Source organism: Lactuca serriola, chromosome 4 (genome assembly GCF_051521515.1).
Source record: "Lactuca serriola cultivar US96UC23 chromosome 4, Lser_US96UC23_V15, whole genome shotgun sequence".
Taxonomy (NCBI): domain Eukaryota; kingdom Viridiplantae; phylum Streptophyta; class Magnoliopsida; order Asterales; family Asteraceae; genus Lactuca; species Lactuca serriola.
In genome coordinates this window covers 384,837,037-384,855,258 of record NC_136411.1, presented here as the reverse complement: position 1 = coordinate 384,855,258, position 18,222 = coordinate 384,837,037, and positions in this window count along the sequence as shown.

The following is an 18,222-nucleotide window of genomic DNA, read 5'->3' as shown; positions in this document are numbered from 1 at the left end:
GTTAGATTTCTTAGCTATGTTCCAAAACATGTGAAATATGAGTACACATACTCATATATCTAAAAATTAGATAAGGTTGACTAAAACTATATAATATGTCGTTGAAAACCACTTTTGGAAAACGACCCAAATAGCTCGAGCTACCTGACTAAAGTTTCCATAAGAAGCTTGGGTTGGAGATGTCACATGCAGTTTGGACAACCATACACCTAGAGTTAACTATGCTATTTGGACACTATAGGGGGGACCCCTTGCCCCCTGCCTTTCCGTTGTGTTTGGGATCAAACCCACCTTATATATAAGTGTGCACTTTAAACCATCTAACTTATATTGGATCGGATACTTAAATTTTCATCAAACACCCGTGTTAATTCAAATTACACAAATTGTCGAGGACAATAAATCACAAACAAATCATATTATGATACTCCAAGAAAGTGTTGTCTTACCCTATGAATAATGTATTACAAATATAGAAATTCATCTAAAAGTTGAAGTTTGTGAAATTCAAATATGAGACATATTTTATTTTAGAGTGTTTAAATATCAAATAAATACCGGTAAACCACTATGATAGTAGTAGAAATTTATCGAGTTATCGTTATAGTAAATAATCATGTATATCTTAAATTCATAATTGTTTTAATGATATTATTAATATATTATAATAAATAAAGGTTTTTTGCCACATGTCACATTCTCATTCATTTTGCTACATATCATTTTATGGTTATTTTAAATTTAATTTTGTCCACATATCATTTTATGGTTTTTTTATTTTATTAAATTTCATATAATATTTAAATATAATAATTACAATAAATATAATAATAAATGGATATCAATTTAATTAATGAACTTTCCTTCTAATTTCAAATTTTCTAAACTCAAATCCTATTAATTTCTTTTTTTTATTTATCTAAATTAGTTGTTTAAATTTAAAAGAGAAAAAGCACTTCTATTTTAATAATTCAATATTTTTCTCATCTTTCATATAAATTTAAACTTCTCAAATATTTAGACTTTTATATTTACTTTTTTTATTCTTTTTAAATTAAACTCATGTAATACAAAATCTTACATCTAATTATAAAAATAAAGCTTACTACACAAAATAATCTTGTAAATTTAGAATGGCGCATATCACATACGTTTAACTGTTTAACCAACATTATAATTTAATCTCCATATTTTTATATGATATTCTTAAAAAATTATTGCTTTACCATCTTTAAATATATGAACAATGTATTACCATATTCATTTAAGGACATCTCATCTCAAAATTAATGTTTAAGAAAATCATACATTTTTCGTTTAAATATAAAATGATCATATGTGGGCCACTTTGATAACGGTAGGAATTTAAGAGTCATCCTTTTAGTAAATCACAATGTATATCTTAAATTTTATAATTAAAATTATAAATAAAATTATTATTATAATAATAAAGCTAGTGTATTGACTTCGCTATTGTACACAAAATAATCTTGTAAATTTAAAATGGCTCATATCACATAACTTTAACTATTTAACCAACACTAATATTTAACCTTCATAAAATTTTCAAGCTAATCAATCTTTAGAAACAAAATCATATTATAAGGACTTGTAAAATTATATAGTCTAATTCAAATTAAGTTTGAAGTGGTCAAATGGAGTTCAAGGTCGATGAAACACATGAGGGAGGTGACATGGGCTTTATTGATTTTAAGGCAGGTGTTTTGTCTGTTGGCTGTGGTCACGTGATACACAACCCACACATGTGACCTGAAAAATCGAATCCCGCTCACCTTACATGAATCCACCGTTTAGCTGATCCCACATTTGTAATGACTTTTGTCGGTAATGATGGTGCATGTGTACTCCACGCTCATGCATATCGTGTGGTTTTTGTACTTTTCTCAACCACAAGTCATACCATAGACTAGAACACCGTTATGCATGCAGAAAAAAGAAATAATATTATATTATTTTAGGTATATATTGTACTGTATAATATATTTGAAGATGCACATAGTATTCGGTATGAGAAATTAAATATCATTTATTTTTTTTCCTAAATATATTTCTATCCAATTAAATGGTGACATGTCTAACATTTAATGTTCATTTAATAAAATTTAATGATATTTTAAGATACTAATATGACATATTTAAAAGAGTAAAAAGATTGGTAGGAACAAAATGTAAGAGGATATTTAATTTCTCATTCGGTATACTTTAGGATTTAAAATGAGATAAGGTGATATCTAATTGAAATGGTTCATTTTTGGTGTGGTTTATCTATTTACATCAAAATGATATAAATAATATTTTATTTTCAATATTTATCATTTTTTACATAATTTTTATATTAAAAAGTATATCCTTGTCATTTTGTAGTTATTTTGAATTAATTTTTTTTTCCACTTGTCATTTTATGAGTTTTCTATTTTATTAAATTTCACATAATATTTTAATGTAAATTGAAATAAATGTTGCAATAAATGAATATCCAGACTAAAATTTATTTTGAAAAGACTTTTTTTTTTTTTGAAATGTGCAGATACGCATATTTTGGATTTTCTTCAAAAAATTTCAAAACCAACATACCAACAAGACTCTAATATCAGTGTTTAAAAGATATGCACCTTGAAATTGTAAAAACACACACACACACACACACAAACGTGCATATATAGATATTTCCACAAAAAACGCGTCAATTTTTTTTAGCTTACATTTGATTTAGACGTTGGATTTCAAGTAGTGTAGTCGTGTTGGTTTGAAAAATGTTGGTCAAATTAAAAGTTCTTGAGTTCTTGCATATTTTTAAGTTCTCAGAAGAATTTCTCTCTCTCTCTCTCTCTCTCTCTCTCAACCTCAAGGAGGGATGACACCACCGGATACCATTGGGCAAAAGTCATTTGGTAATAAATTATTATTTAATCAAATAAAAACATATATTAAATGATTTCCATAATTATATATATATATATATATATATATATATATATATATTAAATGATATCCATAATTATAATTCTTTTTCTATGGAAACTAAGTAAATTCGTCATTAATATCAACAATAATATTTTTTCAAAATAAATTCAAATTTAATTTTTCATGTATGTTTTCATATTTTGTTTAATGACCCACTTACTCAAAATACAACAAAGTTGCCTAGAACATGGAGAACGAGAGTCTTTTCTAGTAGAATAAAAGTTTATTCTAGAAGAATGAGAGTATATTCTAACAGAATAAGAGTGTGTTCTAGTAGAATACACTCTCGTTCTTCATATTCTATGGAAATTTGTTATATTTTAAGTAAGTGGGCTCATAAACAAAATACAAACCCATACATAAAAACCTAGGCACGAATTCATTCTAAAAAAATGTTATTGCTGACATTAATGACGAATTTAATTGGTTTCCATCAAAAAAGATAATTATAATTATGGATATCATTTAATATATATACAATTATAAAAATTATTTAATATCCATATTTATTTACTTAGATTAATACATTTAATGTCTAATTCAAATGACATAATAATACAAATTATAAAAACAAAGCATTCATTAGTTTTCAAAGTTGCAAATTTAGTGGTCATTAATGACCACTTTATAATATAATTGCCTCAATAAAAACAATTTGTTTATGATATAAGTTAGTTAATTTTTTCACATTGTTTGTATTTTGTTATATATATCATGAGCGGATCAAATTAATATTGAATTCTAGTATTCTACCGTTTCATGTTGTAACAGTTTGATTTATCATTAGCTTACTCATTTTGCAAAAAAAATGATTCACTTAATCCTTGTAGCCAATACAATATTGCTTAAGTAGTTAAAATAAACATGATTCATTATTTCTATAACATGTATGTATGCACCACTAAAAGAGAAATAAAAAACAATTAAATGAAATATTTCTTATTGATTCGTTATTTCTATAACAGTGATTCAACTTTTATATGAATCATGGATAAAAAAAACGGATGCATTTTTGTACAGTTTGAACTGGTTCACTATTGTACATCATGATTTAGTTTTATATGATTCATTAATAAAAAAAATTATCTCATTTTTATACAGTTTATATCATGATCCATTTTCGTAAAACCTTTTATGGTTTGTAGATGTTTGATTTAGTTTTAACTAGTTTGAATCATGCTTCATTTTTGTATTGTTTTATAAATATGATTCAAATTATAAATGAACCAGTAATAATTATAAAGTAATAATTGGTCCCTAAATAGATGTATTTTATTTAATTTAAAAATGAATTAATGATAGTTATAATAAATTAGTCGTTGTTGTAGTCCAAATTTACTCATGGTCTTTTATTTTTTAACCAATGGGCATATTAAATTCTCAAATTAATGTGTCTTTTTTAATTTAAATTGACAACTTGTAACTCCCATCAATTTAAAATCACTATTATTCCTTTTTACATTCTCACCATTTTTCCATTTTTTATTGGATCCATATCCTCTCTCTCTCTCTCTCTCTCCACACACACAAACACACACACACATACACACACACACACACACACATATATATATATATATATATATATATATATATATATATATATATATATATATACACTAGCTATGAGACTCATGTATTACGTGAGTTTATTCAAAATAAAAATTAAATATAAAATTCTAAACATTTAAGAAGTTTGAATTTATAAGAAAAGTGGAAAAAAATATTGAATTATACAAATTAAAGTGTTTTTTTCTCTTTTAAATTTAAACAAATAATTTAGATAAATAAATAAAAGAAACTAATAAAACTTTAACCTGGTAATTTTTAAATTAAAAGGAAAGTTCATTAATGAAATTGATATGTATTTATTAGTACATTTAATATTATGTAGAATTTAATAAAATTGAAAAACCATAAAAAATATGTTTGTGTAAAAACTATGTAAAATATATATTATTATAAATGATAACCAAATTATATATATATATATATATATATATATATATATATATATATATATATATATTAATTCAAATTATGTGTTATGATATAAAAACAATATTTGTTAAATAAAAACATATATTTAGGAGTACATACTTAAATAAATTCGAAATATTAATATTAAGATTTATATTTATAATTAATTAATATCATTCTCATATATAAGATAATATTATAATAATTAATAGTTATATTTAGGATATATAACTATTCATATTTTATAAACTAGAATTCAATAAACATGAAAATTAAGAGACTAAAAGTAACATATGAAAGTTTTACATTATTTCGATGTACATAAATAGTATAACACCAAATTTGGTGTTATACTATTTATTTATAAAAAATTAATGTACATGTAAATGTATTTTGACTTGTGATTCACTATTAAGACATATTATTACCTACTTTTTTTTTTTCCGTGGGTGGGAATTCGTTAGGCGTTTCAAAAAGCTAAGTTTTAAAACAATGTCACCACCATTGACATATTTTCTTTCTTGGATTATCCTAATTTTTATTGTTTAATTTGTTTTGTATTCTTTTGTTACTATGAATTAGAATGTGGTATCATGATATTGATATACATATAGTCATGTTGCACACACCGGCATTAAAAACCATTGTGTTGTGGTTCTATCTTATAATATCTATCATATGTTTTAGTGTGAGAGTGTAGGACATATATCGAAAACATACAACAAATACAAATATATGAAAGACATGTAACCAGTGAGATGTTTGGCTAAGATGAAATTTACGAAAGATGTTGCCAACCAATATGAATTTTCTCAACTTTCTGAATTATATATTATAAATATTGAATGCTAAAATGGAAAAAATCTTGAATTTCACCACTAGAGTTAAGATGATATTATGAGGACTCATGTTAATTGCGAGGTTTATGATGTTACCAACACATTTGATCCTTGTTTATGTATGGACACCAAACACAACATGTTGATCAATCATGTGCACCCATGAACATTGTTTACTTTGGTGGTTCTTCAAGAAAACACGGATGATTTATTAGTGTGTGAACCTACACAGTTGCAAATAGAAACCGGTGGATGTGACCGTATATGGCTTATTATCATTCTTGTGTAATGCTTGATTCCATGTATGTTTATTTATTAATTATTAAGGAAAATAAGAAAGTGTTTTGGACTTCATGATGCGGTCAGGTGCTTGTCGTGATGTGACCTTAAGTAGGTCGTGACACGTCGCCGCCATAACTCAAATCCATAGGTCTTTGGTTTTATACCTCATTTAAAGGCACTAACTTCTACCGTTTCCTCTCTTATTAGCTTCTATCCTCCAGAAAACTTATAACTTGAAACTCTAGCCTCCTTCCAAGGATTCTTGATCATTGATGTCATTTTTGTGAAGCTTGAAGAAGAAGTTAGATGTTTTTGGTGCAAATCAAGCTAGATCTAGAGAGTTTTAACTTTCTTATCATCTCTTTAACCTCTTTAAGTGTTCAAGTTTACATATTTATAACTCTATGCTTATAAATCTAGAGTTTTAGTCACTTTGGTCCCTTTTTGGTATGATTTCCTTGGATTTTGGAAAACTCTAGGTTGGTGGGATGTTTTGGTTCAATGTAGTGAAAATAGTGCATGCATATTCTCGCTTTGAATGATGCAAGAAAAGCTTAACCTTTTTGGCTTATTTATAGATCTAGGTTTACTGTTTAGCATGTTAGGGCTTGCATGGTTATCAGGTTTATATTTTTATCCACTAAGTACCTCCATAGAAGGTTTTTGGAAAGTTGTAGCCATTGACTTAACATATTAAGTAGTTAATAAGAAGTTGTTTTGCCCAAGATATATGATGCGACCAAGGCTGGGTACGTAGTGATGCAAAGATTGGTCTGGTTCGTGACTATTTTAGATTTTAGCCGCCATGACGTGACCAGAGGTTGTTTGTGATGCATTGTCACATTCATCTTTGACTTTTAATCGTCGATCGTTGACTATTTACCAGTTTGACTTTTGGTTAAACTTTGAGGGACATGAGTTTTGGACCGATGTTTGATCTCTAATTGGTAAATTTAGGTGGTTCGTGCTAGTTGGTGCATTTGAGAAGTCTTTCATGTGAGACTCAGAATTCTAGCTTTAAATGAGTTTTTTCATTATACTATGTATGACAATATATATCCTTTGTGTGGTAGATTGTCTGTGTGACTTATTAGACTATAGTTAGACTATAACATTTGTATGTTGGTGAAATGCTATAGTTGGACTATAACATTTGTATGTTGGTGAAAGGCTATAGTCGACACGATTTAACTTTTTTCTGTTGTGTTTTTCGTGTTTATCGCGTTATGTATGATTAAATATTAATTAAAGAAACTAATTTTTATCATATGTTGTCTTTGTCGTGTTATGTCGTGTTTTTCGTTTTTTAATCAGTTCGTTTTCGTATTAGTTAAAAAACACGACATCATGTCGTGTCTTGTTAATATTACTTAAAACCGTATCGTGTCGTATCATTTCAGACACAAACACAACATAATTGTCCAAATTACCACCCTAAACACCCATACAAATTAACGTTTTAGAATTGTTGAATATCGATATCCATGCATCATGTGTATTCATATGTTTTGAAAATTCTCTCTCCAAAATTCACGAGTCTCTTCGTGCGTGTGTATGTGTGAACTTTTTCTCTATTAATAGGAGAAGAACCATGAACGCCCCAACAATAGCCACCACCATGCCATTGTCGTTTGCTCCAAGGTAATATCTCGATTCAACTTTGCATAAATTCTTTCAATATCTAAATCGGGTTTATGCTCAAATAACCATAAGAATAAGATCAAATTTTACTTTCAAAATTTGCAGTTCTCAACCTGGTGTTCTTGATAAAATGACGAAGAGTGCAAAAAAAATAAACAGGTATGCGAAAAGATACAAAAAGAACCGACATTTGTCCAAAATTTCACATGGGTATTTGATTAAAACACTAAAGGCAACATTTTTAATCTTGTTTACCACAGTCAACATGGAGAAGACGGCGATTCACATCGGCAGTTCGTCGTGAAAGGCCATTGAAAGCCATTGGATGACCGTAAATTAAGAGAGCTTGTCGCTCTTCATGGGCCGAAAAACTGGAATATGATATCGGAGCAACTTCCTGGAAGAAGCGGTGAACCTTTTTTTTCAAATAATTCATCTTGTATGAATATGTTTTTATTCTTTTTAATTATTTGCGCCATGTAATGCTGAATTCAGGGAAGAGTTGCAGACTCCGATAGGTGAATCAGTTAGATCCACAAATAAAGACGACGGTGTTCACTAGCGAAGAAGATGAGACGTTAATGGCGGCTCACATGGTGTTCGGCAACCATTGGTCTCACATCGCTAAGTTCTTTCCCGGAAGAACCGATAACGGAATCAAGAATCACTGGCATGTTTTGACATCCCGGCGACGGAAACACATCACCGACGTTTCATCTTCTTCTTCCTCTTTTCGTTGTGTTTCAGGTGATAGTACCAATGGCAGTTCTGGTAGTACCACCACTCTCATGGGAAAATCAACTGTGATCAACGAGGGTACAAGTATGTTATGCATGAATACACCCGATTCAGGTTAGACACATTATAAATTATGTTCATTATAACTTTTTAGAGAAAATGATAGATTTTTAGAAATATATATTGATCAACATACCAAAATGAAAGGTATTTATAACATTGGATGATCATTAATTGATCATCTGTGTATATTTATGATGAACCACCGATTTATTCTAAAAAAAAAGAATATTTTGTAGAGTTATTTTAATTTGTAAAACTAATTTTCTAGCTACCTTTTTGAAAAATAAGAATAATTTTGTAATTTTTTTTGTGAAATTATTCATATTTTAAATGCTGAGCTTTTTTTTTAACTGAACACGATGATTATTTTCTCACAGCTTCAAAAAAAGATGATATTTTGTATTTGTCATTTTAATTATTACTATCTCTATTTTAATGGCTCTTCTAGCCATTTAATTGTAATGTTTCTATTTTTAGCATGTTCGGTAGTTAAAATCGTATTTGTAGATAACATTGATTTTTTATTAGTTATTTAATATTTTTTTTACTAAAGATTGGTATGAATTGGCTTACGCTAAAACTGGAATTAAATAGGAAAATAGTTGAAATGGTATATTAAACAAGCACCAGAACATTTTTTTTACAACTCATATTAGCAAAAGTTATAACTGTTTGAAATTAAATTAATATACTTGTCCCTAATAATATTTACTATCTTTTGTTCTGCAGAGTGTAGTGGGGAAGAGATTAAGATGTCACTAGCGGTGCCGATGGTGGTGGTAGTGGTGGAACCGGTGATTACTGCAATGAAGCAATAGAGCAGACGGTGGTTATATGGAAGAAGTCCGTCTCTCATTCATTAATCCTCCCAATGACATTAACTTGAACACCGCAACAAGCAATCATTTCACTACCATTCAGACCACCATCAATCAACCGCTGTCACAACCATTTATTGACTTTCTTGGAATCGGGAACTGAGGTTGTTTTATTTTAGAGTTAAGAACTTGTTAATTAGTAGTAATATGTATGTTGCTTTGTTTTCATTTCTTTGTTAATTTAGTGAACAATATATATGTATGCGATGATGTTGTCACAGTTATAAGTTATAACCAACTTCGAGTAATGGTGTGATTCGGTTTAACATTATCGTGTGAGAGTTGTACGAGGGGTTGTAACCGAAAGAAAAGAGAAACAAGGAGCATAAAACAAGGTGCATGCCCTCCCTCAAAATTACCACATGAAGACACATAATAACATAACAAAAAAGACAGAATCTCTAGAAAATAGAAACAATGACACATAAAACGTGTTTGTGTTGTGGGCCATGTTTCATCCCTGAAATCTTCTTCGAACAATATGTTTTTATTAGGTACTTTGACTCATTAATGTTTCTTTTCTAGAAAGTTATTATTATTTTTTTAAAGAATGCGCAATGAAGTCCAAAATTTTTGTTCATTACGTTTTAGTTATGAATTAACTTATTTTTTTTATAAAAAATACATAAAAGTAGGTAAATGTTGTATTCTGACTCTATTTTATGATTATAATAGATAACAAATTAATTGGTAACTATTTCGTAAACTGACGTGAAATATTAACATTTTCCCGTAAAAAACCTTTTATATATATATATATATATATATATATATATATATATATATATATATATATATATATATAAACCATTTTTTACATGTATTTAATAATACATATAAATACGTTTTAAATGAAAAAAAGAACTTTAAAGACATGTTTTAAAGAATAAAAATATATAAATACATATGGAACAAGAATTTATACAGATCAATACCTTAGAAACATTTTTAAAGTTTTTTGTTTTAATTTAAATGTTTTTATACATACATATATATATATATATATATATATATATATATATATATATATATATGAAGAGAGAGAGAGAGAGAGAGAGAGAGCATTTTACCATTTTTTTTGTCATCAACATATTGTATAACATTTTATGCGTAAAATCGAGGCAAAATCAAATAGATCTATGTTAACGGCATTTGAGAGAATTCGAGTATCTACTGTATCTACAATTCAACTCCTTCACCACGTCCTTCCTTCAACCACCTTTTACATCCAATGAAACAATTAAACTCGTTCCCCATGTTCTTCATTTTTCAACCTCCACCACGATCGGTAACACGTTTCGTATCTTTTATCAGGATCAATAACTTTGTCAGTCTTTGGAAATCGATTACCTACATCATTGTAACGTCCCAAAAATACAGACCAAAAAGTCGTTTTAATTAAGTTATTACATAAAACCATAAGTATAAAACATTCATAATAATATCTCATGTCAAGACAAGTGTGTCAATTATCAGGCATGTCATCATAAAATAAGATAATAGTATCATCCCAACGACCTCCTGTACGGAAAACATAGTGTGATGCGCTGCAATCGAGCTGACCCCTTTCCTTTTAAAATGAAGTACCTGAAACCAAAACTGGAAACCGTAAGCATGAAGCGTAGTGAGTTTCCCAGAGCATACCATACACACAATCCACATATCACATATCATGTTAGTTATAAAAGCTACACACATATCACATAAGCCATGCATACATAAAACCTGTAATAGTGTCATGGGCTAACCCACATGGTCGTTTTTGCTAGGACTGTCATGGGCTCCCCCACATGGTCTTTACCTAGGACTGCCATGGGCTACCCCATGTGGTCTTACATCCAATGCCACGGGCTCCCCCCCCCCCTCGAGGTCTTCATGCAAAACACACAATCACATATCATAAGAAGCTTGGGTTGGAGATGTCACATACAGTTTGGATAACCATACACCTAGAGTTAACTATGCTATTTGGACCCTATAGGGGGGACCCCTTGCCCCTGCCTTTCCGTTGTGTTTGGGATCAAACCCACCTTATATATAAGTGTGCACTTTAAACCATCTAACTTATATTGGATCGGATACTTAAATTTTCATCAAACACCCGTGTTAATTCAAATTACATAAATTGTCGGGGACAATAAAACACAAACAAATCATATAATGATACTCCAAGAAAGTGTTGTCTTATCCTATGAATAATGTATTACAAATATAGAAATTCATCTAAAAGTTGAAGTTTGTGAAATGAAAATATGAGACATATTTTATTTTAGAGTGTTTAAATATCAAATAAATACCGGTAAACCACTATGATAGTGGTAGAAATTTATCGAGTTATTGTTATAGTAAATAATCATGTTTATCTTAAATTTTATAATTGTTTTAATGATATTATTAATATATTATAATAAATAAAGGTTTTTTTGCCACATGTCATATTCTCATTCATTTTGCTACATGTCATTTTACGGTTATTTTAAATTAAATTTTGTCCACATATCATTTTATGGTTTTTTTAATTTTATTAATTTCCATATAATATTTAAATATAATAATTACAATAAATATAATAATAAATGGATATCAATTTCATTATTGAACTTACCTTCTAATTTCAAAATTTCTAAATTCAAATCCTATTAATTTCTTTTTTTATTTATCTAAATTAGGTGTTTAAATTTAAAAGAGAAAAAAACACTTCAATTCTAATAATTCAATATTTTTCTCATCTTTCTTATAAATCCAAACTTCTCAAATATTTAGACTTTTATATTTACTTTTTTTTTCTTTTTAAAATAAACTCATGTAATACAAAATCTTACAACTAATTATAAAAATAAAACTTACTACACAAAATAATCTTGTAAATTTAGAATGGCGCATATCACATACGTTTAACTGTTTAACCAACATTATAATTTAATTTCCATATTTTTATATGATATTCTCAAAAAATTATTGCTTTACCATCTTTAAATATATGAACAATGTATTACCATATTCATTTAAGGACATATCATCTCAAAATTAATGTTTAAGAAAATCAAACATTTTTCGTTTAAATATAAAATGATCATACGTGGGCCACTTTGATAACGATAGGAATTTTAGAGTCATCCTTTTAGTAAATCACAATGTATAACTTTAATTTTATAATTCAAACTAGGCGAATGTCCGCGTTGCGCAGAAATATCTATATAGTTGAATTCTTTACAAATATATGTTTTTTTTAAATATAACAATAATGTTGTTGTTAAATTTGATATAATAATTTGTATACTAAATTGATATAATATATTGATTATTTTGAATTATATGATAATATATACATCTATTATAACTTTATAATCTCATTCGTTTCAATGACTTTTTACCCACGAGTTACACATGAATAAAATTAAATATAATATATGGTTTAATGTTATTTATAGTTGTTGTTATCGTTAATTAATTTTTTTAAATTTGTTTGTTTATTGTTTTAATTTCTATCATTATAATTATTTAAAACATCAAATATTATTTTTTGATTTTAAAGTTAACAATATGATCATTTATACAGAGTTATTTTTTACTATTGTTATTGTAAGTTATTTTAAGTTAATTATTCGGAAACTTTTAACGACTATAAAAATATATTTAGGAGATATTTTAGTTAAATTGAGATTACAATTTAGTTTTTGCATTTATCACTACAATTTATCACTTTTAACTATTTATAAAATATTCTTTATTTTTTAAGTTTAACTGAAATTTATATTTAAGTTGACATTGTAATGTGCAGAAATATCTATATAGTTAAAGTCTTTATAAATATATGTTTTTTTTAAATATAACAATAACGTTGTTGTTAAAGTTGATATAATAATTCGTATACTAAATTGATATAATATATTGATTTTTTGAATTATATGATTATATATATATATATATATATATATATATATATATATATATATATTATAACTTCGTAATTTTAATCGTTTGAATGAATTCTACTCGCAAGTTACACATGAATAAAATTAAATATAATATATGGTTTAATGTTATTTATAGTTGTTGTTACTGTTAATTATTTTTTTTTTAAATTTATATGCTTAATATTCTAATTTCTATCATTATAATTATTTAAAACATCAAACATTATTTTTTGATTTTAGAGGTAACACCATAATCATTTATATAGAGTTATCTTTTACTATTGTTATTGTAAGATATTTTAAGCTACTTATTTGAAAACTTTTAACTATTATAAAAATATCTTTAGAAAATATTTTAGTTAAATTGAGATTACAATTTAGTTTTTGCATTTATCACTACAATTTATCAATTTTAAGTATTTACAAAATATTCTTTGGTTATTTAGGTGGAAGTGAGATTTATATTTAAGTTGACATTTTAATGTTATATTTAAGTTAACAATTTAAGTATTTTATTCAAACTATTTAAAAGTTATAATTTTAAACTGATAATGGTTTACATATAACAATAAATTAAATATAATAAAGTAAATATAATATATTAAAAGTTCAAAACATAACATTATAAGTAGAAGTAAAGATATTATTTTAGAATTGAAATTTAGTTTATTTATGATTACACTTTAGGTTTGAGATTTATTTAGCCTTATTAACTTACTTATAATCATTATTAGAAAGACAATACAATTTATTACTTTTAACTATATACAAAATATTTTTTGGGTTGTTTAAGTTAAACTAAAATTTGTATTTAAGTTGATCATGTAATGTTATATTTAAATTAATATTTTAAGTATTTTATCCAAATTGTTCCAAAATTGTATCTTTAAAATGATAATGGTTTACATCTAATAATATATTAAAACTAATAAATTAAGTATTATATGTTAAAAGTTAAAAAAACATAACTTTATAAGTAGAAGTAAAGATATTATTTTAATTATGAATTTTAGTTTATATATGATTACACTTTAGGTTTGATATTTATTTAACCTAATTAACCAAATAATAATTATTATTAGAAAGAAATTGAAAAGTCATAGGAGTTTTAAATTAATGTGGTGAAAGGAAAAATGCATGAGAGTTTTAAATGAATGTGGTGAAAGGAAAAATGCTTCCTTTATAAGTATACTAGTTTAAAACCCGTGGTAACGACGGTTATAAAATTAATTAAACTTTAATAGTGAGAACTCAAAATAATTAATCAATTATTTTAAATAAATTATTACTTAACTGATATTTTTTAGTTATATAAAATTTAATCGTTAATTTAAATAAATATATGAAATTCTATCATCTTATAATTTATATTAATTTTATTTTAATTTTTATTCTAGTGTTATTAATTTAATGTAATTAGAGTGGGAAATTTAAATTTTAAAATTTTAAATTAAGAATTAGTAAGTTGACAAGTGGCATACATTAATTAGGAGGTGTAATAGGATGACACATGGCATAAGAAGAATAAAATATACATTAACTATGAGACTTAATATGATGACACATGTCAAAAGGAGATTAAAACTATTCTTTTATTAGAATAGGGACTAGGCGAATGCCCGCGCGTTGCGCAGAAACACCTATATAGTTGAAGTCTTTACAAATATATGTTTTTTTTTTTAAATATAACGATACCGATGTTGTTAAATTTGTATACTAAATTGATATAATATATTGATTATTTTGAATTATATGATAACATATACATCTATAAGAACTTCAGAATCTCAATTGTTTGAATGACTTCTACCTGCGATTTACATATGAATAAAATTAAATATAATATATTGTTTAATATTATTTATAATTGTTGTTATTGTTAATTAATTTTTTAAAATTTATTAGCTTAATGTTTTAATCTATCATTATTGATTATTTAAAACATCAAACATTACTTTTGATTTTAAAGGTAACAACATAATCATTTATATAGACTTATTTTTAACTATTGTTATTGTAAGTTATTTTAAGCTACTTATTTAGAAACTTTTAACGGTTATAAAAATATATTTAGGAAATATTTTACTTAAATTGATATTATAATTTAGTTTTTGCATTCATCACTACCATTTATCACTTTTAACTCTTTACAAAATATTCTTTCGTTTTTTTAATTGGAACTGAAATTTATATTTAAATTCTCATTGTAATATGCAGAAACACCTATATAGTTGAAGTCTTTACAAATATATATATTTTAAATATAACAGTAACAACATTGTTAAATTTGATATAATAATTCGTACACTAAATTGATATAATATATTGATTATTTTCAATTATACAATAATATGTATCTATTATAACTTCATAATCTCAATCGTTTGAATGACTTCTACCCGTGGGTTAGACATGAATAAAATTAAATATAATATATGGTTTAATGTTATTGATAGTTGTTGTTATTGTTAATTAATTTTTTAAAATTTATTTGCTTAATGTTTTAATTTCTAATTATAATTATTTAAAACATCAAACATTGTTTTTTGATTTTAAAGGTAACAATATAATCATTTATATAGAGGTATTTATAACTATTGTTATTGTAAGTTATTTTAAGCTACTTATTTGAAACCTTTACTGATTATAAAAATATCTTTAGGAAATATTTTAATTAAGTTGAGATTAGAATTTAGTTTTTGAATTTATCACTACAATTTATCACTTTTAACTATTTACAAAATATTCTTTGGTTTTTGAAGTGGAACTAAAATTTATATTTAAGTTGACACTAGAATGGTATATTTAAATTAACAATTTAAGTATTTTGTTAAAACTGTTCAAAAGTTGTAGCTTTAAACGGATAATGTTTTGCATAACACAACATTTTAAATCTAATAAATTAAGTATATTATGTTAAAAGTTAAAGACATAAGTTTATAAGTAGAAGTACAAATATTATTTTAAAACTAAAATTTAGTTTATTAATGATAACACTTTAGGTTTGATATTTATTTAACCTTATTAATCAACTTATAATCATTATCAGAAAGACACTATAATTTATCACTTTTAAGTATGTACAAAATATTCTTTGGGTTGTTTAAGTTAAACTAAAACTGATATTTAAGTTGATTTAGTAATGTTATATTTAAATTAATAATTTATTTTTATACAAATTGTTCCAAAATTGTATCTTTAAAATGATAATGGTTTACATTCAACAATATATCAAAACTAATAAATTAAATATAATATGTTAAAAGTTAAAAACATAACTTTATAAGTAGAAGTAAATATATTATTTTAATATTAAAATTTAGTTTATATATGATTAGACTTTAGGCTTGATATTTATTTAAACTAATTAACCAAATTATAATTATTATTATAAAGAAATTGAGAAGTCATAGGAGTTTCAAATGAATGCGGTGAAAGAAAAAATGATATGGGGGTTTCAAATGAATGTGGTGCTTGAAAAAATGCTTCTTTTATAAGTATATAATGATAATGATTATAAATAATATTATTAATCATACATAGTTTTAAAGCTAACATTTTTTCTTGAATCTCATGCATTTGAAACCCCCTTTTTTTAACTTCCTTTCACCACATTCATTTGAAACTCCCATGACTTTTCAATTTCTTTTCAATAATATTATAAATAAGTTAAATAATGTTCTATAAACAAGAAAAGTTGTTTTATTACAATGTCTTCATCCCACATCGATGGTGAGAGTAAACAAGAGAATGTTTCCTCTTCTATAAATAGGAAAGGTTGTGAAATGTTTCATAGGGACCAAACCATGAGAACTTCCTCATGCCTACCTTTGTAGGATTTTGAAGGTATTATTTTGTGAGATTGTCTATATTGGGAAGTGTCCAATTAACTTTTAGAATTCCAAAAATGGTTTTGAATCGAATTTTTTCAGGTTTAAACTGTGTTTCAGTTAGAAAAAATTATGTAGTTGGGTATATTGAGTTGAACTAGAGCTGGATCAATTTGGACTGATAAAAGAATTATTTTCCTTTCACAACAAACATTTGAAACTCCCATGATTTTCAAATTATTTCTAATAATATTATAAATAAGTTACATAATTTTATATAAATATAAAAAATCACACTAGTACAAAAATGACCTATGGTCACACTTTCCGAAAAACGGTCTATTACACTTTTTATTAAAAGTGTGGCCAAAGGTCACTAAAAAAAATTAGAGACTGTTTTTGCATACATTTAAATTAGTTTGTGTGACATTATATATATAATAAAATCTTTAACAACACTTAATTATACCAAAAGTGACAAATATTAGTCACACTCGAACACTGAGGCCATAGGTCATAATCAGCCACAGATATCGATCAAGATTGTCTTACTTTTTTTATGAGAGACAGTAGATAAACGTATTGTCATATGAGTCAGTTGTATGTGTGTCTATAACCTGGTTCCTTTTTAGCTACATAACAGACAAAGTAGCTAAAAGGTGATACATATGGTCACACTAAATATTTGTGTGTCCATAGGGCAGTTCTGTATTAGTTGTACTTAGTAAACGCAAAAAAACAAGTTAGTATTGGTTGTTTATGGTCATTTACTTTTTATTAGGTGTGTCAAAATATGATGAATTGGCTTTGAGAAGAAACAAATATTGTGAGTGTAGGTAGCATTTAGTTATGATTACAATTATTATATGTGTCTATATGTAAATATAGTTATAAAAGAACAATAATTTTTTATCGATATAATTATGGGTTGTTTATTGAATATGTTACTATATTTATGTAATGTTCATTCTGGTTGAACTATTGTGTTTGTAAGTTTAAAGAATAGTCTTCATAAAATGAAAATTTGTTGATGTAAAATTGAAATTGTTTCCTGGTTAAGTTATTATAC